This window comes from Chionomys nivalis, chromosome 6 (genome assembly GCF_950005125.1).
Source record: "Chionomys nivalis chromosome 6, mChiNiv1.1, whole genome shotgun sequence".
NCBI lineage: Eukaryota > Metazoa > Chordata > Mammalia > Rodentia > Cricetidae > Chionomys > Chionomys nivalis.
Genome location: NC_080091.1, coordinates 30,460,569 through 30,483,485, shown reverse-complemented (window position 1 = coordinate 30,483,485; position 22,917 = coordinate 30,460,569). Strand labels below are relative to the sequence as shown.

Sequence of the window (22,917 nt, the reverse complement as noted above, 5' to 3'; positions counted from 1 at the left end):
CTTTTGTTATTACAAAGAGTGCTCCTATGAATAGTCTTGAATATTCTAATTTTTACCAATCTGGTGATAGGATAATGCGGTTTTAATTTTGCATTTCCCTAGTCGCTAAGATTGGGGATCTTTTCATATGTTTATAAGTCATTTTCGTCTTTTATAAGTCATACTCCTCTTTTATAGGTGCCTATTCAAACCTTTTGGTTATTTTGTTATTTGCTTTATTATTAATTCAAACAATCTCACTTGCAGGGTATATTTTCTTCTAAAACAAAAGTTTAGTAGTTCACAATTTTACCATTAATGATTTGATTGTAGAGGAACTGATTAAAGAGAGGGTTGATTTTCATTTCTTTCCTTATGTGGATAATAAATTAGTCTCCAATTACAACAAAGTGAATTTTTTCCTGTCTTCTCGGTTATATTTCTAGCTCAATTATGAAGTAAATTTCACATATTTGTGAGTTGGCTTGGGGCACCTTCTTTTCTATTCCAGTGGTCAGTTTCTTTGCTTAGCTATTCTTTACCCCTGGACCTATTTCACAAAACAATAAAAATCAGCTCGCCAGTCTTTGTGAAAAGATGAAGTTTTGTTTGGGATTAAGTTGGATTCCCAAAACCAATGTTTTAACTTGGTTTCTTTAAACCCACCCAGCTGTGTATCCATGAACATGGTGCATCTTTCCATCGCAGTGGATGCTAACAGGTTGGTTTATTTTTCTTTCTAGACCTGTATGTGTTTTTAGGTTTCTCCTCTCCATTTTATCTTTAAAGGTTTGGAGATACTGTATTTTTCTGACTGTTTTGACCACATGGTTCTCTCATAATCTCTTTTACCTTAGTATCCTTTGTTAATAAGGGTGTGGCTGCCCTTGCCTGCCTGTCTGATATTTTAGTCTCTATTTAGCTACCATATTTTTCAGCACTGTTCTTAACTTCTTGGAAATTGCTCTTGATGGAAATCCAGTTCAATCTCAATCAGAGAAAGGAATCTGTTGAAATTGATTTCAGGTCCTGATATACTCTGACATATTTCTAGTATCTGATCTTGTATTTTCTATTTGCCCTTTAGATTTTCTTTTCTTACACTTTTCTTGACTCTTTTGGGATTCAGCTTTTTTTTTTTTGCTACTAAATTTGAAGATGTACATACATATATGCATATATACATTGACACATACACACATACCTTATTCCTATTATTTTACTGGCTTACGCATGTGCCATTAAAACACACATCTAATTGTTGACTGAGGTTTCTGTCCTGCCCAGTTCCCACAATCGTTAAGTCCCAAAGAAATCACACAGAGGTCTATATTAGTTATAACCTGGCTGGCCCATTAGCTCAGGCTTCTTATTAACTCTTATAACTTACATTAGCCCATTATTCTAGTATATGCTAGCCACACGGCTCAGTACCTTTTTGGGTGGGGTAGGTCACATCTTGCTTCTTCTGTGGCAGGCTCACAACTGCAGAGGAATGGGCTTCCTCCATCCCAGAATTCTCCTGTTCTCATTCTCCTGCCTCTACTTCCTGTCTGGTTGTCCCGCCTATACTTCCTGCCTGCTGGGCTACTGGCCAATCAGCATTTATTTAAAACATAATTGACAAAATACAGAATTGTCCCACACCATCTAATAAATACCCTTGGATTTTATGTACATGACATTTTCCTGAAGCCATTTTTGCTTCTAATGTGAATGTAGCCCAGAGCCCTGCTCTCCAAAAATCTTTCTTTGCCAGCTTTGGATGGAAACCTGTTCACCCATGGACATCTGTGAGGTCAGAGATGGCATGCAGAGAAGCCTGACACACTTCCTTTGCAGCAAGGAAATGAAGAGGGAATATTCTGGTTAGACTTTATTGACCCTGATTCAACCAATTCTATGGCAGTTCTGCATATGGCAACCAAGATCTGTGTCTGTTGTGTACGCTAGGTTCTTAGACTAGAGTTCTGGTTGGAAGGATATTTTAAAGTTCTTTTCGGAGAGAGGAACTCTGAACACTCTAAGAGAGGAAGTGACTGAGGTCACACAGGAGTCAGTTGGCAGAACCAGAAATAGACCCCAGGTCTCACTCTCAGTTCGGACAAAGCGGCTTGTTCTGAACGGGTGGGGGGGGCGCACATAGGAGAAATATTTCCCACCAAAACTGCTTTTCTCTTCCACTCAATTTCCTCTGTTAATGACATAATGATTTGGAATTGCTTAGAAACTCGGACTGGCAAGATCTGCAGCCACCCTTCCTACTGCAACGGCCCCTTCCTTGTGATTTCCATGACACGGGGGCTCTTCCACCTTGGGTTCTCCTTGCCCTACATGCTGATTGTAGGAAATGCTGGGCTGGAGACATCTTGTCTTCAGCACTTTGGGAGTCTGCAACGGGCCTCCCCAGATGACATCAGAAGGTCCAGACTGTAGGAAGGTCTGAGGCAGTTCAAGACCGCTTCTGGAACTACAGTGAGAAGGCACAGTTCACACCCCATTTTTTGCTCTGTTTGAAGTTCCCAAAGTTAAGGTGGAGAGAGAGAGAGGGAGAGAGAGAGAGAGAGAGAGAGAGAGAGAGAGAGAGAGAGAGAGAGAGAGAGAGAGAGATGCTGAGCCCCCAGAGCCCTAGAAAGAAAGAAACAATGTGTCTTTCCTCGGTTTTTCAACACTGTCACGGATTCTTTCCTCTGGGGAGGCTGCTTGAGGCCCCCATTCTGTCCCCCTAAAAGAAGTGAGCCCTTCTCCATGTAAAGGGAGACAAATGAGGACAGGCTTAATACAGTTCTTTGTGATAGGCTCCTTTTCCCAGAAATCAGAGGTTATAGAGAAAACACAAATGGAGTCTAAATCTGGCTAGATTTGCAGAACCTCAAGGTTTCGCTGGGTCAGGAACAGTGTAAAAATAGTCTCTCAGGATGAATCCTGGCCAGGGAGCTAGAGACAAGCGATGGACAGGGAAAGGTGATGTGCATTTCACTGTTTCCAACTGTCCTGCTTGATCTCAGTATTTCTCTCTACTGAGTCGCTCATTCTCCAACAGCAGTGCAGAGGAGCTCCCTGAAGTGGAGGGACCCTGAAGACTATGGAGCAGGTACTTCTCAAAGGTTCAATCACAAAGCGTATAGTAAAATAGATCCTGGAAGTAGGTAATATGCCCACAAGGCTGGCCAGACTAGGGTGCAGGAACTAACAGCTCCCAATTCAATGCACACTCCCTGAGGTGCACAATGAGGGGCACCGAAGAACAAAGGTTCCCTCACCCTCAGCGTGTTTTCACCTGTCCATGAAAAGCAAGTGCTATCTCCTTTCTGAAAATCTCCATGATTGGCCCAAAAGAACACGGGTCAGTCTTAGAAAGGATGACCCACTTAAAACTTCTACGTTGTAGTTTATGAGGAACCCACTTAATGCTGCCTCACTTTGACGGAACTTTTCTCACTGAGAATGAGAGGCATGCTGTGGTATTGAAGATCAGGAAGTGCCCAGTACCTTTTCAGACCTTAGAACTAGGGTCAACATGGCCTGCATCCCGGCAGTAAGCAAACGACTACATTCATAGGTCACGGTCTAGATCACAAGTAGATGAATAGGTCACGGTCTAGATCACAAGTAGATCCCACTAATCCCACACACTAGCAACTGTGCATCAGCTCACTAGTGGGTCTATAGTCTCCTCTGTTACTAATAAACTGATGTTCAGTGTGTGTTGCTGACCACAAGGTAAGCACAAGAGAGCCAATCTCCATCTGTCCCTTGCAGGAAGGAAATCTGAAAGCCATGAAAGCACTCTACCTATCAGCTTTGTAAATATGAAATGCAGAAGTACTTTAATAGTGGGAGACCGGTGACAGGCAGAATGCCAAGCTATAATGATGTCCAGATTTCAATACCTTAATCATAAATGAGTCTTAAAGAAATCTCTGACTTCCTTGGGGCTTTCAGATAATCATTACATAATATCATCACCTGAATGGCATCAATTCATGTCTGGTCTGTCCTCATCACTAAACATCGGTGTTCTTGAGTGATGGTATCATACCTCAGCATTTCATATGCTTCCAACCTGGTCCCAGGCCTGGAATGTAGCGATAAATTGGCATTACATGGATGAATAAATTATATGAAGTGGGAAACAGGAAAGAATAAACAGAAGGAGGGAAGGAAGAAGGGGAAGGGAAGAGGGTCCTCAGCAGTAGACGCGGTGCTCATAGTCAGCAGTACTGGTGTGCAACTGCCCGCAGACGTGTGCAGCCTCCTAGACCAAACACGGCACGAACAGGAAGCTGTCGTCTGGCTCCACTCAAGAAGCTGGTGGACTTCATCCGAAGTCAGATTTACCAAGGATCATGGTAGTTTCTGGATTCTTGGCTCCCTCTTTTTTGAGCCCCCTTATCTCCTCAAGCATCAGCCATCTCTGACAGTGCTCATTTGCTCCTGCAGATGCGTCATATTGTACTATAACTATTGCGTCAGCATTAACCCAGTGATTCCTCATATTTACAGCACAAAGAGAGGACAGTTGACTGGGTTTGTCACAGACCCGTCCTGATGGTTCACTAAAAGTAATTTATGGCTCTCCTCAGGAAAATGTACCCTTCTCTGGGCCCCCATGCAAAAAAACTCAGGCACTGATGAATGTGTTTTCAGGAGTTCATAGACCTGGGTTGGTTATTAGGGACTACTCATGTCTGCTCAATATCTTCATTACATTTTTTTTTAAGTTTTCATCCCTAATTGGGAAAATATCCAATTTAGGGGATTTCCAGACACCAATAGCCAGATTGAGAGGAAGACAGTTCTCTGTCAGACTCAGACCTCAAAGTATGCCCTTTTTGTTTACATGGAAATATTGTTCGTCTTCTTGAAGCAAATTCAGTAACGGTTAATGTGGGGGTCCTCCTCCTATTCTTAGACCGGCAGTGACTCTTTGCATGAAAACAGACACACACACACACACACACACACACACACACACACACACCGTGGAAGAGGAATACAGTAATATTAACACCCCCTGAGAAGCATAATGAAGCATAGACATGAGTCAGTAACTAGCTTTCTTTCTCAGTCATCGGTGCAGGGAGGGGCATAACAACATACTAGTGTATGCAGTGTAGTCTGTCAACAATCCTTGGATGCCTACAGTTGATTATCTGTGCGTTATTGTTCCGTCCAGTTTCTTCCCCTTGCCCATTTCCCTCCTAACTCCAGAGCAGTATTGTGAAATATCCTTCAGAGAAACCAACCGCTCTCAAACCCTCTTCAGGGTCCGGGGTGATGCTTAATCTTAATCATTAGTGATTAGATTTTAAAAACACCTAAGGAGCAGATCAGTGGTAGCACACACTTTTAATCCTAGGACTCAGGAGGCAGAGGCAGGCAGATCCCTATGAGTTTCAGGGCAGCCTGGTCTACAGAGTGAGTTCCAGGACAACGAAGGATATATAGAGAAAACCCTCTCTTGAAAAATACAAAAAAGATTCCACACCTCTGTAACATTTTTGGTGAAGAGGAAGAGTCCACAGCCACCTCACCAAACCCCTATTTGCAGATGCTTTAGTTATCCCACTAATTCTTTCAAAATAGTTCCCCCAAAGACTGGATCCCTCAAAATGGGCGTCACCTCATCAATATGGAGAACTGGTTAGTCACACAGTTTTGAGATCATCCATCTAGAAGAACTGGTAGGGTGCACAGCGTTAAACCACACCCCATTCCACCTGTCGCAGAAATGAGATAGCGATCAACAATTTCTTTCACTGAACTCCACAGGTGTGCAAGACACATGCTCACATTAGAAGAGTACTTCTTAAGGTAGCACTTAAGGTACGCATCAGTACTTCAAGTCACCTGTGGAGGTACCGTGTTCCACCTAAGGGATTTCAGATTATTAGGGTGAATGGAGGACTCAAATGCCTGAGCATTGCTAGTCTGTGTTTCAGTAGATTCTCAACAACTTACAATAACTGGTTTCTTTCTCTACTCTGCTAACATCCAATATATGCAGACTTCAATGGTGTAATCCTAACTGAGAATATAAACCCAAAATAAGCCCTTCTTCCCTGAGGAGTTTCTTGCCAGATGTTTTATCACAATAATAAGAAGGGGTGTGGTGTTACCACATTCCTTTAACTTCTAGTCCCGAATGACAGACAGTGTTGAGCGCCTTAGCATCAGCCCCAGGCCTTGTGACATGTATTTAGAGCACTTAATTTGATATATTGATAGAATGTGTACCGCCACCTTTTCCTCTGTTTTTCCCACTTAATCTACCCTTTGTAGGTATTAGCTAAAATTTATAGGAGATCAAGGTATAGGGTAGGCTTACTATAGATGCTTTTGGATGTATAGTGATATATATTTCTAAATATTGTCTATGTCAGGTTGTATTCACCATTTTTCAAAAAAAATACAGTCTTTCCATTTCTTCTTAAATTCAACAACTTATCAAAATATGTGCATCTTATACCCTTGAATTAATTCATCTCTTCAGTTTCAATCATTCTTTCTGCAATCATTGTGTGGTATGTATTTTATTTCCCTTCAAAGCATGAATCAATTATAATAGTTTCCAACATAATCTTTTTATTTTTATTTTTTTTTTTGATTTTTCGAGACAGGGTTTCTCTGTAGCTTTGGTGCCTGTCCCGGAACTAGCTCTTGTAGACCAGGCTGGCCTCAAACTCCCAGAGATCTGCCTGCCTCTGCCTCCCGAGTGCTGGGATTAAAGGAGTGCGCCACCACCGCCCGGCTTCCAACATAATCTTGACCTAATTTGAGTTGTTAAATTTTTATTTGTTTGAATAAAATGAATTAAGTTATCTCAAGTACACTTTTAACATGCATCCCTTTATTGAGAGCATTTCTACTAGGATGATAAACTCCTGGGGTCCATATGACTGAGTAGAGGAATCCCTGGTTAGTCACTTTTTCTAGGTGTGTACGTGGGGCCATCCCAGAAGAGATTAGCCCTTGAGCTCTAGATTCAAGCTCTCTCACCAATGTGGTGTGAGGGTCTAAAGAAAAAGCCAGAGAAGGAAGGACAAATTTGCTCCCCTCTCTCTGCTTGAGTTGGGACACCCATCTTTTCCTGCCATTAGATTTTGGTACTCCAGTTTTGGGGGGTCTTTGTGTTTGGACTGGAAACATCACACCCAGTTTCTTGGGTCTCCAAGCTCCTAAGGATAGACGCAAGACTTTGTAGCTTTCGTAATATCCTGAGCCAGTTGTCCCATAGTGAATCTCTTGCTCTGTATAGACACATTTCTTCTTGGTTCTGTTTCTCCAAGAGCTTGAAGAGACTTACTGATAAATTATAACAGAGTACATTTAAGAAACAAACAAACAATCAGGAGTGTATACATGACTCAGGAGCTCCTTACCCACAGGAATGTTTGTGTGTTAGTGAACAGACTTCGGATATAGGTATGAAGTATTGCCTTTCCTTAAAACTCCCTTACATCTTGTATTTTCATTCAGCTAATGGTCATACATCATTTATTTTCAAGTTATTATAATAGTCAACCACTGCCGGGTGGTGGTGGCGCACACCTTTAATCCCAGCACTCGGGAGGCAGAGGCAGGTGGATCTCTGTGAGTTCGAGGCCAGCCTGGTCTACAAGAGCTAGTTCCAGGACAGGAACCAAAAGCTACGGAGAAACCCTGTCTCAAAAAATCAAAATAATAATAATAATAATATTCAACCACTATCTTATCTATAGTGAGTATTTAGGGTTTTTTTTTCATTTTTCTGGGAACTTTATTCTAATGAACAATATTAAACATACATATAAAGGGATTGCCTTACACAATCACTTATCTCTTTGAGTACATTCCATCAAATGACAAGCACAGTATCTTGTACTTTCTACACTGGCATACTGATGGGTAGTACTGACTTCCCACTAAAATATAAATGCCATCAATAGAATCCAATCTCTACATTCAATGGCACAACTCATATTTTTTCTTCTTTTTTTTTTATTTTTTCTTCTTTTAACCTCTACAAAAGTTGGGTGTTTTCTTTGTATCCAGTTATGTATTGTATTTTTCTTTTTTTGGTTTTTTGAGACAAGGTTTCTCTATAGCTTTGGAGTCAATACTGGAACTAGCTCTTGTAGACCAGGCTGGTCTTGAACTCACAGAGAACTGCCTGCCTCTGCCTCCCGAGTGCTGGGATTAAAGACGTGTGCCACCACCTATTTCTTTTTAAATTATGCCATTTCTTCATTTTTTGTTATCTCTTTTTCATTCATTTTAAGAAATTTTGTATATTATGGAATGCAGTATTCTTTTACATGTATTGCAAACATAATCTCAAATAATATTTGTGTTTAAATAATATTGTTCTCCTCTTTAGTTCAGAAGCCTTGTAATTGATACACAAAAGTAAAATAATTGTATCATCAAACCACATGTAGAAATGTCCTATCATCAAAACTTACAAAGATTTTAGCAGCTTAGCTCTAAGTGTGAAATCTTCAGTACCATTGTTGTTGTAAGCAAAGCTCATTCCACCTATAAATTCGTCAGTATGTACCCAGAACTACGAGGTTACCATGACAACTACATGCACAACCTTTTCCCAACTTATCCACCTTTAATACCTAGCAACTACTAGCTACCCCTGTGAAGCCCCTTGCACAACATCTGCCCCTTCCAAACCCCTTGCTACAGTCTTTCCCCTAGGGACTGCCTTCTGAGACTTCATTTGCTTTTCCTAGCTTCTTAGACACATTTCTACAGTCTTCATTATCGAAATCTATTTTCACAAAGTTTTTTATTCCTTCATTTATCTGTTTTCCACAGACTGTAGCATCAGACGAAGTCAGTCAGTCAGTCATGATTTTTGCCTCCACTGCCTTTCCCCAGAGCTCTGTATTTCCAATCTAAACAACAATACACGCTGAAATCACAAGTTCTTCCTGATAATTTTCCATGTTGTGGGCATTTACATAGGCATTTGGGGAAGTTACGGGTTTTCCCCAAAGTATTTCCCACTCACCACAACAACCCAGCTTACAGCCAACTTCAGGATTTCCCCAGATCAATACACTTATTTTAGTGCCAAATTAGCACATCCTCATTAAATCTCCCTTTGCCTATGCAGCCAGCATCTTTCCCAGAACACTGCTTTCACCAGCTCTCTGTCTTCTTTTACACAGGAGGACTTTCCCAGGAAAACCATGCCTCTAGCAAGACATTGTCTAACTTCTCTCTCAGGGCATCAGCAAACAGAATAAGGCCAATTGGCTCTTTGTGTGTTTTACAAATGGTTCAGGTGAGGAGAATCTGTTACTTCTCCAGGATCACTCACCCAGTACTGAACTTCAGCCATGGTTTTGCAACACCATCACCACACTATCTGATAGAACTAATGTAAGAAGGTAAAGATTTCTCTTTGCTCATGATTTCAGAGGGTTTTCACCACTATAGCAGGGGAGACATAGTGGAGCAGCTCAGTTCACATGGCCCAAGCACGTAGCAAAGGCTGTTCATATCACAGCAGCCCAGGAAATAGGGAGTAGAGATTGAAGCCAAGGGCTCAGCTATCACCTTTAGAGGATCATCCCTGGTGATCTACTTTCACCAGCTATGTTCTACTGCATAAGATTTCCATACAAACCCAGAAGAGCACCATCATAGGGGAAATAAGTGAGCATCCAAAATATGAACCTGGAGGAGGGGCATTTCATATTGAAGCAGTAACAGTGTCTATTCATGATCAAGTCATAAATGATAGGCTTAGTGATTGGGCATATGTGTTTTTGAGAGTACAACAGATTTTGACTCATTGAAGATAGCTGCCTCTTGGAGCTTGGAGCATTCGGGGGCAGAATAACATAAAAACAAACCAACAAACAAAAACAGAGAGGCAGGATGCGCTGAGACAATGTGACAAATATGAGCAAGCTTTTTCCCAGAAGCTGTTCTCAGTTCCATACCATCTTCATGGAAACACATTGCCTAGGTCAAAACTAACCCATAAAATATCAGTTGAGAGAATTCATAGATAATGTCTCTTGGAAACACTATTGCTTAGTAAGGTGAACTGAATGATTTGCTCAAGACTGAAGAGAAAAATCATTACCACATGTGGTTCTCCCGACTCTTCCGTCTACCAAACCAAGGCAGAGCATCTATGGTTGGTAGCATGTTGTAGCACCGAAGCTGTCACCCAAGCATGGAAGGCCAGTATTGCTTCGTCAAGGCATCCTGTGTCACAGCAGAGCCTAAAATCAACTCAGTGGTGTTGGCTACAGTTGTTACACTAATTCCCAAAGACTTCAACCAGAAATGGTTCCACACGAGGGCACATTAGCTGCAGTTCTGGACTCCTGCACCCAGGACGTCAGTCACACATGACCCTGTTGAAAGCTAGCATCCACTGAAACAAAAGACAAGAATGAGCATAAGGATCAGATAGTAAATAGATTCTAAAGAAGAATGGACAACTCTCCCTGATGTCCTCAGAAGGCCCTCAAACAAAGCACCGGTCCCATCCGACCCTTAACCTGCCTCAGCCCGTAAGAACTTGATCCTTTGTCTCTGAAAATGCAACAGGATTGGGTCTTTAAGTGAAGAAATAAATAGTAAGTAGTTTTCCAGGTTTTCCGCAGCAATGTCTCATATTTGACAATCTTACACTCCCCGACTTGACAGTCTGCTTTCACTAATCCATATGCATATAAGGTGTATATTACCCCCATGTCTACGAGATTCTCACTTAGCCAACGACATCTGTCTTTGAACTGTCATGAAATGCTAGAATGATTCTTTTTCTTTTGTGGTGTCAATTCCTCTTTCTGTCATTATTAACCTTGTTAAGTACCCTCTTCCCTCCCCTTCTGAAAGGCATGAACTGAGCGCTCAGTTTCAAACCTATCCCCTTAGCACATCCAGATGGCGGGGGAGAAGCACATCTAGCTATCTGCTTCATCAAACATCTACTTTCCCTCCATCAACGGGGAGTCGGCCCTTTTGTACATTTAACAAATTCAAGCAATTTAGCAACTGGGTTAAAGTCTATGTAAAGTACTTCAACAACATGGGAAATGAAGACACTGGTCTTCTGTCTGAGAACTGGTTAATGGAAGGCGTGAAGTCTCAAAACGCGCACAACAGTGGGTTCTTACAGAGCCGCCTAATGCACTGCTGGGAAAACCTTGAGAAGTTTCCCAGCACGGGGGGTGGGGGGCGGGGGGAGGCGGGTTGACAGTTTTTGCCTTTGCTGTCAGTTCCACTGTGGGAGGCTCCTAAATTTATTATGCCTAGGAAAGGATTCGAGCACACTCCTATCTCACGAGAAGCAAAGAAGCAAGGCATACAGCGTCTTCTTCAATGAGAGCCATTGCCCTCTACTATGTGTGTACAGAGGCCAATCAATGTAGGCAAGCACATGGATGCTGACCAATGAGCTCTTCTCTATCTACCTTGATCAAAGGGAAGCTGAGCAAGAACTCAGTCCTGTTTGCCTTTGTACATCTGTCAGTTTAACTTGATGATTGATAGATGATAGATAGATAGATAGATAGATAGATAGATAGATAGATAGATAGATAGATAGATGATAGAAAGAAAGAAAGAAAGAAAGAAAGAAAGAAAGAAAGAAAGAAAGAAAGAAAGGTTTCAGATTAAAACACAGAATTGTGGCAGTATTTCCCACTGACTGGAGTGTCTCTACCCAATGCAATTTTTAATGAGCAAGCAAAATGCTCACTATTACCCATTAGACACCCATCTGTGAAGCATTAGTTTGGGGTCGTTAAGAGGTAACTGCATTTCCTCTGTTAAAAAGAAAAGAAAAGAAAAGAAAAACCGCCGTCACTTGGGAGGCTCCTGAACCTCAGTTTCCTCATCCACAAAATAAGAATAGCAACGTGGTCCAACTTCCCGGGGAGGAGACTCAGGAGTGCTTTTTGCTGATTAGCTCAGAAGCCAGGCAAATATCAATCTCTGAGTGCTATGTAGGCTGCTTTGCTCTACCTTAGGCGCCAGGAGCTTTCACCGACGTCAACAGGAGCTCCAGGAATGGAGAAGAAATATGTAGGAGGAGAGCTGGTCCAGAGCGTTTCCATGGCGATTATGAAGCACACTGCAGTGCTGGAGGGCGGCCGTTAAGTGTGTGATTATCGACCGCTACATTTGGATTTGCTGGGAGAACTGCTGCATCAAATAGTCCACTCAAATGACATCAATCATTAGGTGCAATGTTGTGTCTTACGGGCTTAATGGCATTGGGATCTAAGGGGCCAAAAGAAAGCTGCCCTCGGAGGTGAGCAATGGGCTCTCCAAAGCCTGAAGCACTTGGAAAGTTAAAAGTGCCTTTTGCTTTAGCTAACAGCAAATAGTCCAATAAAAAGGTAGTTAAATAAAGCAGCTTGTAGGTTCCGAGCATCACATGGCCAGTAACCACAGCTTAACCAATGTCCTCGTCAGCTTTAACCAATGGAGCCAAACTCCCAGGTCTACAAAGTCACTCGTTCAGACTGCCGCCTTTTCACAGCCACGGAAGGGATCCCCAACTGTAGCCAACTCTCTTGTGAATATGTCCATGTCCCTTATTTCAAATTGTGACAAAATACGGGATCCTCAGTCTGTAAATCTCTTTTCAGTGGTAACCTTTGCTGTCACCTTTAAATTAGAATTGTTCCTTCTCCTGGACTTCAGGGTCATTTGTTACAACTTGCTGGAGACACTGTGCCGGGCAGAAAGTGTTTATCAGATATAATCATAGAAAATAAGGGATATTCAAATGAGAAGTCAGCCCTTGGGCTTAATTGCAAAACAGTGTGTACGCTCAAGAAAATTGTGAATTTGAGCTCTGAAGTGGAAATAAAGTTGCTACTATCTGAGAAGCATATCATAGAAAATGAGTTCTTTTTCTTCATTGGAACAACATCTCTGCAAGTAATAAGAATATTATGAGGAAGTATTAATGAAACATATTACCACTTGGCTGTGTATAGTCACAGAATAGATGATATCTTTAAATAATTTTTAAATCATCAAGCTTAAACAAAGAAAACTTTATTTGTGGCCTTTCTAAAGTATAAAGTATACTCATTCCTACAGAAATAAAAACTTATCAGTTTTCCTATGATACTTTCCTGTTACAACCAAAACATAGGTAGGGAAAGTCATTATGATACCAAAGGTTGTACTTTTTAAAAAATCATCTTTGTTTCCTCTTTTAAAAACAAATAGAAAAATGAGCAGGCTAGTGCACAGGTAAGAACAGTATGAATAATATTGGTAACCTTTCTGTGGACCCAAGAAGGAGAGAAACTTGAACTATTCTGTGCTGAATCCTTTCTCTCTAAGAAACTTAAATAAATCAAGAAGAAATCACACAATATACCTGAACTTGGAGACCAGAGAGAACATGAGGAGGGATTGAAAGGAGCCCCTTCTTGCCACAGTACTAGAGAAACAGCAACTATGCACAAACACGCATACTGCAAAACTAACATACCCAGTCTGTCATGGCATGCAAGAAAACCTGTTTGTAACATGGGATAAAACCAGACTCTCTGATTGTGGTGGACAACGAGAGCTGACGAGAGGCCAAGGAGAATGGCACAGGAACTTTCATCTGGCGATGGATCGAGAGAGAGACAGAGACCCAATTTGGATCAACCGTCTGAGCTCTTAAGGTCCAAATGAGGAGCAGAAGGAGGGAGAACATGAGCAAGGAAATCAGGACCACGAGGCGTGCACCCACCCACTGTGACAGTGGAACTGATCTATTGGGAGCTCTCCAAGGCCAGCTGGACTGGGACTGAATAAGCATGGGTTGAAACTGGACTCTCTGAACAAGGCGGACAATGAAGGCTGATGAGAAGCCAAGGACAATGGCACTAGGTTTCGATCCTATTACATGAACTGGCTTTGTGGGAGCGTAGCCTGTTTGGATGCTCACCTTCCTGGACCTAGATAGAAGTGGGAGGACCTTGGTCTTCCTGTAGAGCAGGGAATTTGGACTGCTCTTCAGTATCGAGAGGGAGGGGGAGTGGACTAGGGGGAGGAGAAGTGGAGTGGGGATAGGGGGAGGGGAGCGGGGGGGAGGGGGCAATATGTGGGAGGAGGGGGAGGGAAATGGGAAACGGGGAGCAGTTGGAAATTTTAAGTAAAAAAGAATAAAAAAAAAAAAAAGAAAACCTGTTTGTGAAATTAGGAAAGTCTTATAAATGCTTCAAAGCACAGTACTATTGAATGCAAACTTTCTCGGTGTCTGCTCAATGGTTAAGGCATTGAGGAACCCCCTCTCCCTGCCCCCCCCCCACAGTCTCTATGTTAAAGAAAACAAAGTAAATGTTAATAAAGACATTAGAAAATACTGCTGTGGGAAAGAACAGAGAAAAGGGGACAAACAGACAGATATCCGTGTAACATTCTAGACGACAGAACAATAACCGCACCTGCAGCAACCAGTCCGAGTATTTGAGGAGAACTAGCCTGGGCAGTGGCTGGAAGAGAAGACAAAGTCAAGAGCTGTTAGACAGGCCAGACCAGGGGAGAGGAGCAGAGGGACGTGACTGGGGTCTCCTAGGCCCAGGCTTTGACTTGTGTACAGAAGCTATCTCACCTGGCACAGCTTCTAACCAGACATCTCTGACCTCTGTGAAGAGTAGGACAGAGGGGAGCAGTGTTACCACCTGGAAGATATGGCGGCAGGTCCCTACCCCCGGCAGAGATAGCAGTGTGGATGGTAGAGAAAAGAGAACAGTGAGTATGAACTAAACAGTGTCTAGTTGAAGAAAGCAAGGCTTGAAGGGAAGGCTAGGAAGGGACCCATCTGTGGTACCGAAATCATGAGATGCCCGTTCGAATTCCTGTTAGGAGACCGTATGGTCCTCTGAATGTGGTTGACAGTTGTATGTCTGGGGCAGACTGAGGGGCCACTAGCAGTGGTACCAGGATCTATTCCTATTGTATGTATGTACTGGTTTTCAAGGATCCTATGCTCTTTGGATGGATACCTCGCTCAGCCTAGAGATAGTAGGGAGGGCCTTGGACCTTCCACAAGGCAATGTGCCTTACCCTCTCTGAGGATTGGATGGGAGTGGGGTAGGAGGGTGAGTGGAGGGAATAGGAGGAGGGTGGGGGGAACTTGGATTGGTATTTAAAAAAAAATCTAATCAATTAAGAGAGAGAGAGAGAGAGAGAGAGAGAGAGAGAGAGAATGATATACAAGGCTAGAGTTTAGAAGGTCTAAAGCATAGGAGTAGATGTTTAGAACGAACAATACAGACGTTGAACTCTGATGCTAAAGAGGCCTTTAAGTCCCTGGCGACTGAGAGACCTCTGCAAGGCCTCGCCTGAGTAGAGCCTTCGTTTTTGGGAAAGAGGCCAAGTTGCCAATGACACAGAAGAAAGAAAAAAAAAACCAGATAAACAGATAAACAGAGCCCTGAAAAATTTCATTCACTGAAATAAACTGAAAAGCTTGTATAAAATTGGGGGGAGGACTTTAAAATACAGCAAGAACTAAGAAGCCTCTGCTACCTTTCAGACAAACTACACTTGGCCCCCACAGCAGATTTTTTTCCCAGTTCTCCTCAGGGGGAAAAAAAGGAAGGAAGGAAGGGATGGGGGAAGAGAGAGAGACGGGGGGGGGGGGGGGAGATGGGGAGGCGAGGCGAGGCAAGGCGAAAGAAAACATGGTGTGCTTGCACCTTAGTCTAGGTTAGTCCCAACAGAGAGCCTGGGAAGCACTTCCCGACAGTCTGCTTTCTTTTCCTTCTGTCTGCTAGAGTGATGTCTTAAGAACCTTCAGAGGCTGCTCCAAGCTGGGGAGGCCTGAGGACCAGAGAGGAAGAGTCATCTGGAGCAGGAAGCTTGGACAGGGATGAGCAATCAGGAAGGAACCAGAGGAAGGGGCCTCCTGGATTGAAAAGTGACTAGAAAGACAAGACGGCCTTTTGGCTGACAAAACAGACAAGATTTGCATCCCAGCCCAACCACTTAAAAACCAAATTCGACAAAATATTAAACACATATTCGTGCTTAGAAGCCACTGCAGGAAACCTACGACGCGTCGACTCATCTAGATCCCAAAGCATTTCTGACCAAGGTGTTCTTGCTACTGTTATCGTGGTGACTGTGTTTCCCATTTTACAAAAAACGAAACTGAGGTGTGGAGAAGCCTGATACCTGTAGATCAGCCCAACAGCTTGGCCCAGGCTTCTGTCACTCAACTGCTAGCCTCTGCTTTTCCTCAGCCGCAGAGGAGTGACCCGCTTTGACCTTCAATATTATGTAAAATTAGGACAGCAGTACTGTACCTGATATGGGTGTCAGGCCTGGGAACACCTATCAGAGAGTTGAGTCAGGTTCAGGGAGGGTATCACAGGTTACCGTTAGTCTTTGGGTAGGTGTTGTTTTGTTTTTATTTTTGAGAGATTCTTATAAGGGGCCCTGTCTAGCTGTGAAGAACACATTTCTCTGTGTTCTTTTCTCCCCTCTCCTCTTTTTATGTGCCCATGAAGCTTCCGTGGCTCTACAACCATTGAGTTCCACTCTTTGTGTTCTAAGAAGATTTTATCAGGACACATTTTGGGCTGAAATGAAATTGTCTAATTCTCCTCCTGTTGCACTGAGCCCTGTAGGGAGCAAGGCCGTATCTTATGCTTTATTATGCCTGGTCTATCAAACAGCACCTGCAACCATAAATAAGTACTTTCTGAGCAAGTAAATATTTACAAGCTGATGTGTATTTATATTTTCAAAACTAGCATCCCAAACCTTTCTTGTCTAGCAAAGTCAACAGAGTTTATCACAAGCCTGGTATCTTCATCCTGGTTTTTTATGGTAAGAGGAATATCTATGTATCTGTACTCAATCAAAACATTTTCAGAACTTTTTATCAGAAAGCTTCTCATATAAATCTCTTGTCTCCAAATCACTCTCTGTGTTTAATTTTCAACCTAAGAAAATAATACTGATTTTAAAAATCAATTATTTTTGAATATCTAAGGATCAAATCATACAAATCCAAAAATAATAAGGTGAGGAGATTTCTGATGCCTTTGGTGAGATGTGAGTATGAATGAGTCTGGCATCTGAACCTCTGTATTCTGAAGCAGAGCCAGGAAAGCAACAGAGGGAACCTTTTCCTGGTTGCCAAGGGAACTTGCAGGGGGCTTCTCCTGAGGAGGCTTCCCAGCCAGCCACAGTCAAAGGCACCTTGACCTGTTCCTTAGTCCACTCTTCCTTCACTTCAGCAGGAGGTGGGAGCCTGTGATCTGTAAGTAAAAGGAAGGAAACCATTATGGGAACTAGAAGCCAGGATCCAGGACGTCACCCACCCCAGCAGCCACCACTGGTGTCCAAAGACACAAGCAGAAGCAGGAAGCCATGAAAACTGGGAAAAAGAAACTGAAGCTCTGGACATTGTTGCAATAGTTTCATAGAGCTCCGGGCTCCCTGCCTCTTGCTCTTGTTTCTTACCAGACGGAATTAGCAGAGTTCTCTTGAGCTAACTTTATAGAAAAAGGATCAACAAGAAATTCTTTTCCTGTTATTCGAAAAATATATTTGTTGTTCCTGGTGTCTGGAAGAAAACAAGCATCCAGTAGACTGCTGTGCCACAGATTCTTTAAGACTGAAGAAAGCGACCCTTGTATTAACAGTGGCATAGATGGCATGGTGCCACATAATTGAGTTCCCAGCGCTTGGGAGGGAGGAGGAGTTCACTGTTATCTCCTGTTACATAGTGAATTTGAGGCCAGTCTGGGATACATGCCTCAAAGGAAGGAAAGAAAGAAGGAAGGAAGGAAGGAAGGAAGGAAGGAAGGAAGGAAGGAAGGAAGGAAGGAAGGAAGGAAGGGGGAAGGGGAAGAAGGGGAAGGGGAAGGGAAGGGAAGGAAGGAAGAAGGCAAGGAAGAAAGGAGGGAAGGAAGGAAGGAAGGAAGGAAGGAAGGAAGGAAGGAAGGAAGAAAGAAGAGCTTGTCCTATTTCTTCTAAGCACCGACACCACTGCGGACGGAGGAGGTATACTGCAGAAGAGATCCTGACATTGAGAGAGCTCGGGAGACTTCTGAAAACTGGCAACTGGCTAGCTTAGTCACGGTGCCCAGGCACCCTTCTTCTCTGCAGCATTCACTTTCCCTTAGAGTGTCTTCCAGCCCTTGTGAGAACCATGTTCCCAGTTGAGTCCTCACAGTACTAAGCTGGGAATAAGGAGCCTCAGGTTAACTCCATGGGAGGCGTTCATCCTTTTGACAAAACCCTCTCTACCCAAAGAACTGGTAATTCCTGAATTTATAGTTCTCTAACATTTTGAAAACGACAATACATGTTATTAATTCATAAATAAAATGACAAGCATAAAAGTATCTTGGGTTTTTTTTTTAATTTCTGAAGGTATCAGTGTTTTAAGTGACCTCTGGTCTCTTGGTATCCCTCCAGAGACCCCAAGTTACAACCAGTTACTTCAGCTCCACCTGCTTGTGGGGGAGGGGTTAACAGGAAGTAGACACAGGAACCTAACTCTGCAGTACGCCCCCCCACCACAGAGGGATATTGTGGTTAATGGGCTGAACAATAAATAACAGTTGTTGATACTTCCGTTCCTCCGGCCTTATGGCAATGTCTTCCATCTAGGTCCTTCTTTGCTCTCAAATGATCCCTTAAGGAAAATTTTGATCATTACCCCCCTCCTCCCAAGGTAAAATGGGGGTAGTAGGCTTAGAGGGAGAAAGACCATAAGATAATATCAAAAAGCCCAACATATCTGGACTTGTAGACTTAGTAGCAGACACCTTGCCAGGATTACCATGTCTGAGTCCATTCCCTTGGGCCAGGCACACATTTAAAGATTCATATCTGAAATCTAAGAGAGCTTGAGCATCTAAGAACTAGAGATGCCCAAGACCCCTACCTTATCACCGATCTAATCTCCCTTTGCATCTTGCATTCTATGGTTACAGCCTCCAGTGACTCCTGATAGGACTCCTCCAGAGTCTACAGGCTCCTAGACCTAAGGCTGATTGACAGCCAGTGTTAGCAACACTTACAAGAAGAAGCGGGAGCCAGCAATAGGACCCAAGGGCGGTTTACAAGTCTGTCCGTCCACCCTGGCTTTCTACCCACGAGTTGACTGGCTCAGGGTCCCTCTATACCATGAAACATCTGTGGGGACCAACTGGGTAGTAGATATTGTCTAAGTGGTCCGAGAAAACTCTGTCCACGTGTTGATTGGGCTCGCGATGGGTGGAAAGGACTTCTCTCAAGGAGGGCAGAGGTAAAGCCTGTCATTGTGGCGCCTGGGTCGTGCTGTGGCAGCCTTCTCAGCCAAACCACAATCATCCTGGACAGCTGTGTCCCCAGCCACACTTAACTGCCCTGAAGTCACATTTTCTGCCTCTCGCTGTGACTTACTCCTCTTACCACCTGGGAAGCCTGTGTGTCTTACCCCTTTGAGGCCCACAGTCTTCCTCCCAGTCACTGTAGCTCTCCAGGATGCTCCAGAGTTTTGTTTTGTGCTTTAGTAAGCAGCTTTGAAATGTGGTAAGGCAAGGACCCCCGCAGGAACACTGCTACGCCTATGGAATTCAAGATTCTCCCTCTGTGCTCAGGGTTAAGGATTGCCTGGCCCCCTTCGGGTGTGGCCCAACTAATCAGAATGGTGCTGGGCTCTTTGTAGAGTGTGAAGGGTGCGGTGTCAGAGGATGCAGTCCTGTTTCTACGCAGACACTCCGTGCCTGCCACTCCAGGGAGAGGTCTGAGGCGCCCGCTACGGAGCGAGGTGCAGGATTGCCTTGCTCCAACCTCTGCCCGCAGACCCTTTCCACGCTGGCGCTTGCACACAGGCCAGGATGGAAGGCGACATCCTAACTTCTGCTGTGAGCAGGTGGGAGGGAAGAGACGCGAGAGGTATTCCATTGGTTGTCTGGAAAAATGAACTGCACCTTCCCCTCACTCGCACAGGATCAACTTTTCCCACCCCCTAGGGTGGGCATTAGTACTTTGGGGTCTAAGCCCGAACGTGGGAGCCCAGGGGTCCCAGGGACTTGGCTCTGCACAGGCAGCGGGTGCTCTTAGACACCAGAAAAAAAAGTGCCTTACAGTGTCCCGTGTCCCTTGAGTTCCTCGACTGGGCGAGCGCGCCTGTGTCGCGACCGCCCGGCTGCCCCGCGCGTGGCGCTGGGGCCAGGAGGCCCCTCCCCCTCCCCGCGGGTCCGCACGTGCCGCACCCCTGCGGGTTGAGCTCAGGTCCCGCAGTGGCGCGGCTGAGCTGGGCTAACCCGCGGGCAAAGCTCCGGCCGCGGCATCCCGCGCGGGGCAGCGGCGCGATGCTGCACTGGAATGAGGAAGCTTGGCGGCGAGGGGAGGGCCCGGGCGCGCTGCGCGCGGGGGTGGCGGCGGCGCGCCGAGCGGGCCCGGCGCGGGCGAGCGGGCTGCAGCCGCCGGCGGCGCCAGCAGGTACGGCCGGTGCCCGCCGCTGCCCGGCGACCCTCGGCGGCCGGGCCCGAGCCCCGCGCGGCTGCAAACTTTGTGCGCGCGGCCCGGCAGGTCGCAGAGTTGCGGTCTGTTGCGGGACCTGGCGGCGGGCGCGGGGACGGGACGGCGCCTCTCTCTGCCCGGTTCCTTGTCCCCTCCGGTGTTGCGAAGCCTCGAGGTGTACGCGAGGGCTGGGTGGGCTACGGGACAAGCAGAACGGGAGGCAGGTCGCGTGTACCTCCCCCAAAGTTTTCACGGTGCGGGACCAGGGGCGCGCGCTCAGGGCGGCCGCAGGTGGTGGCGCGGTGTGCCCGGGCCAGGTGCGCTGCCCGCGGGCGGCGCTGTAGCGCGGGACGGCCGGGCGGCCCGGGGCTCCGAGCCCGGTCGGAGCCGCGGGGGGCGGGGAGTGTGGAGAGAAATGGGGAACAATGAGAGTGAGCAACTTGAGGAAGTCATTGTGAAAGAAAGCTGGGAATTGCTCCGCGGCCAACTTAGCAGGGCACTCTAACAAGTGCGTGCGCGGCCGCGCCCGGGCCGGCAACAGCGGCAGCCCGGCGCAGTGCAGCCCATCCCGGGACACTCGGCCGTGGCAGGCGGAGACCGAGTAGGTCCCGCGGGGTACAGGAGCCCCAGATCCCCGGCTGCTCTTCGCGCCCCAGGATCAGTCTTGGCCCCCAAAGCGCGGCATACAAATCCACGTGAGTGTTTTCAAATTAATTTCAGTAGGAAAACTTGGGATAACTGGTGGATATTTTTTCTTTTTTTAATTAGAAGTAGGAAAGAAAGGAAAGTCAGTTGAAATCCATAGTGTCCGTGTTGCTCACGTCTGTTTTTTCCTTTCTGAGGACGGAGAGCTTTAACCAAAGCGACCCTCCGCCTCTCTAGGCTGGGACAAGCAGGTGCGCGACCAGGCCAGCCTGAGCCACTTCTGAGTAGCCTAGAGTCCCAAGACGAGCATGCCCTACTCATGTTTAGGCTTCTATGGACAGATCTAGTGAGATCACAGAAAAAAAAAAAAAAAAAAAAAAACATTTCCAAAGTCGTGGGTAAAGACTTTCCTTATTTTTGGTGCGAGGGCTATTTACTTTCCTGGTAGAATCCAGTCTTAGTATGCTTTGTGCAAAATGGAAATGATCTGGGTATAGAAACCGTACTTTGCTCATCTCACTGTGTGATCCCAGGTCATGGAGCTATGGCAGGGAGACCCTGTTATCAAATAGGCTTGCGATTTATTTGAAATGTGTGTTTTTTTTTAATTGCGAAGCATCACTAGTGATTCCCAAGGAATCTTATAAGCCCTTGATTTCCTTCTAATTTGTAGGCTTCAGGATATGACATATAGTGACCCAAAGAGGTACCAATTCAAAAGGTCTGAGTAAGAAGCCAGAAGCCCTTTCAATTTTACATTTTCTCTCGGGTTGGAGCCCATCCAGAATGAATTTTAACATGCCGTTTGCCCAAGTTACCCACGCGTAATTTCTCCCCCTGCTACAGATAACGTGTTTTACCTTTGAGCTGCCTTGTCCTAAACTTCCAGAACCAAAGTGGTGTTAGGGAAATAGCTCTTCACTGGTCCAACATACCTGCAAAAGAAAATTTAAAATGTCAAAAATGTATAGTATTTTTCATAGACACTGAAATGCTTTTAATGATTAGTTCCTTTGGGTTATGAATGGAGAGGGGGTTGAAATCTGTAAGAAAATCCCAGAGCCTGTGTTAGTTTCTTTGTTTGGCGATATTTGTTCTATGAGATTAATTGAATTCATTCAATTTTTTCTATGAGATTTTTAAAGTAAAATTTTAAGCATGATTCTTATTATGTTAGTATGTGTCCAAATGGTTTCAGTAACAAATCAGATTATTTGATATGTGACTCAAAATTTAAACGGGGACAAATATCCATGACAAAAGATTCATCTCCCTGTATTGGATCAGCACCCTGTAATACACAGAACATGTTGAGGACATAATGTGGAGTACATCATGTAAATGACAATGGAGTATTTTATATTTTTATAAAAACATGTATAATTTTATATTTTCCCACAAGCATGCATGCTTGTTCCTTTTCTCGTAGAAGAAAAAGAAAATGTGCTTCCCAGACTTAAAATTCACTAGAGCTGGTGACAAAAATGTTTTAAGTCTAATGGCTTTGATTTTTTTGTTCATGGTGATAATTGAAACCTAGAGTTAAGAAATCCAAAATACATGTTTGTATAATTCATTTGGTGTTTTTTAAGTAGAGGGCAAACCCCAAGCCCCCCCCCCCAAATTTAGTAGCATCGTAGCAATAATATCCCACCATGGTGGCCTCACAAGCAGACACTGGTTGCTAATAAAGAGTGGGAGAGGGATGTCTGACTCTTTTGAGAAGTTTGTGTACTGAGCCCTAAAGAGAAAGCAAATGGTGGTCGTTCTTGCGCATTTCCATTGTTGAAAAATTAAGATCATAGTGAATTTATTGGCCAAAAGACCCAAAGCCCAGCAGGT

At 44.5% G+C, this 22,917-nt stretch overlaps 1 protein-coding gene across 5 annotated transcripts in view; it reads left to right on the top strand.

The window, feature by feature from the left end:
* Window positions 1-19,760: 19,760 nt before the first annotated feature.
* Window positions 19,761-22,917, top strand: part of Ikzf1 (IKAROS family zinc finger 1) — a 90,436-nt gene continuing 87,279 nt past the window's right edge. For 3 of the 5 annotated variants that reach the window (XM_057772269.1, XM_057772271.1, XM_057772266.1), the window contains exon 1: window positions 20,922-21,125. The gene's annotated coding sequence lies outside the window, so the exon portion shown is untranslated. Of the gene's footprint in view, window positions 19,838-20,360; window positions 20,410-20,921; window positions 21,126-22,917 lie in introns of those variants that run through there. The other 2 variants (XM_057772268.1, XM_057772267.1) reach the window with 2 other exon arrangements.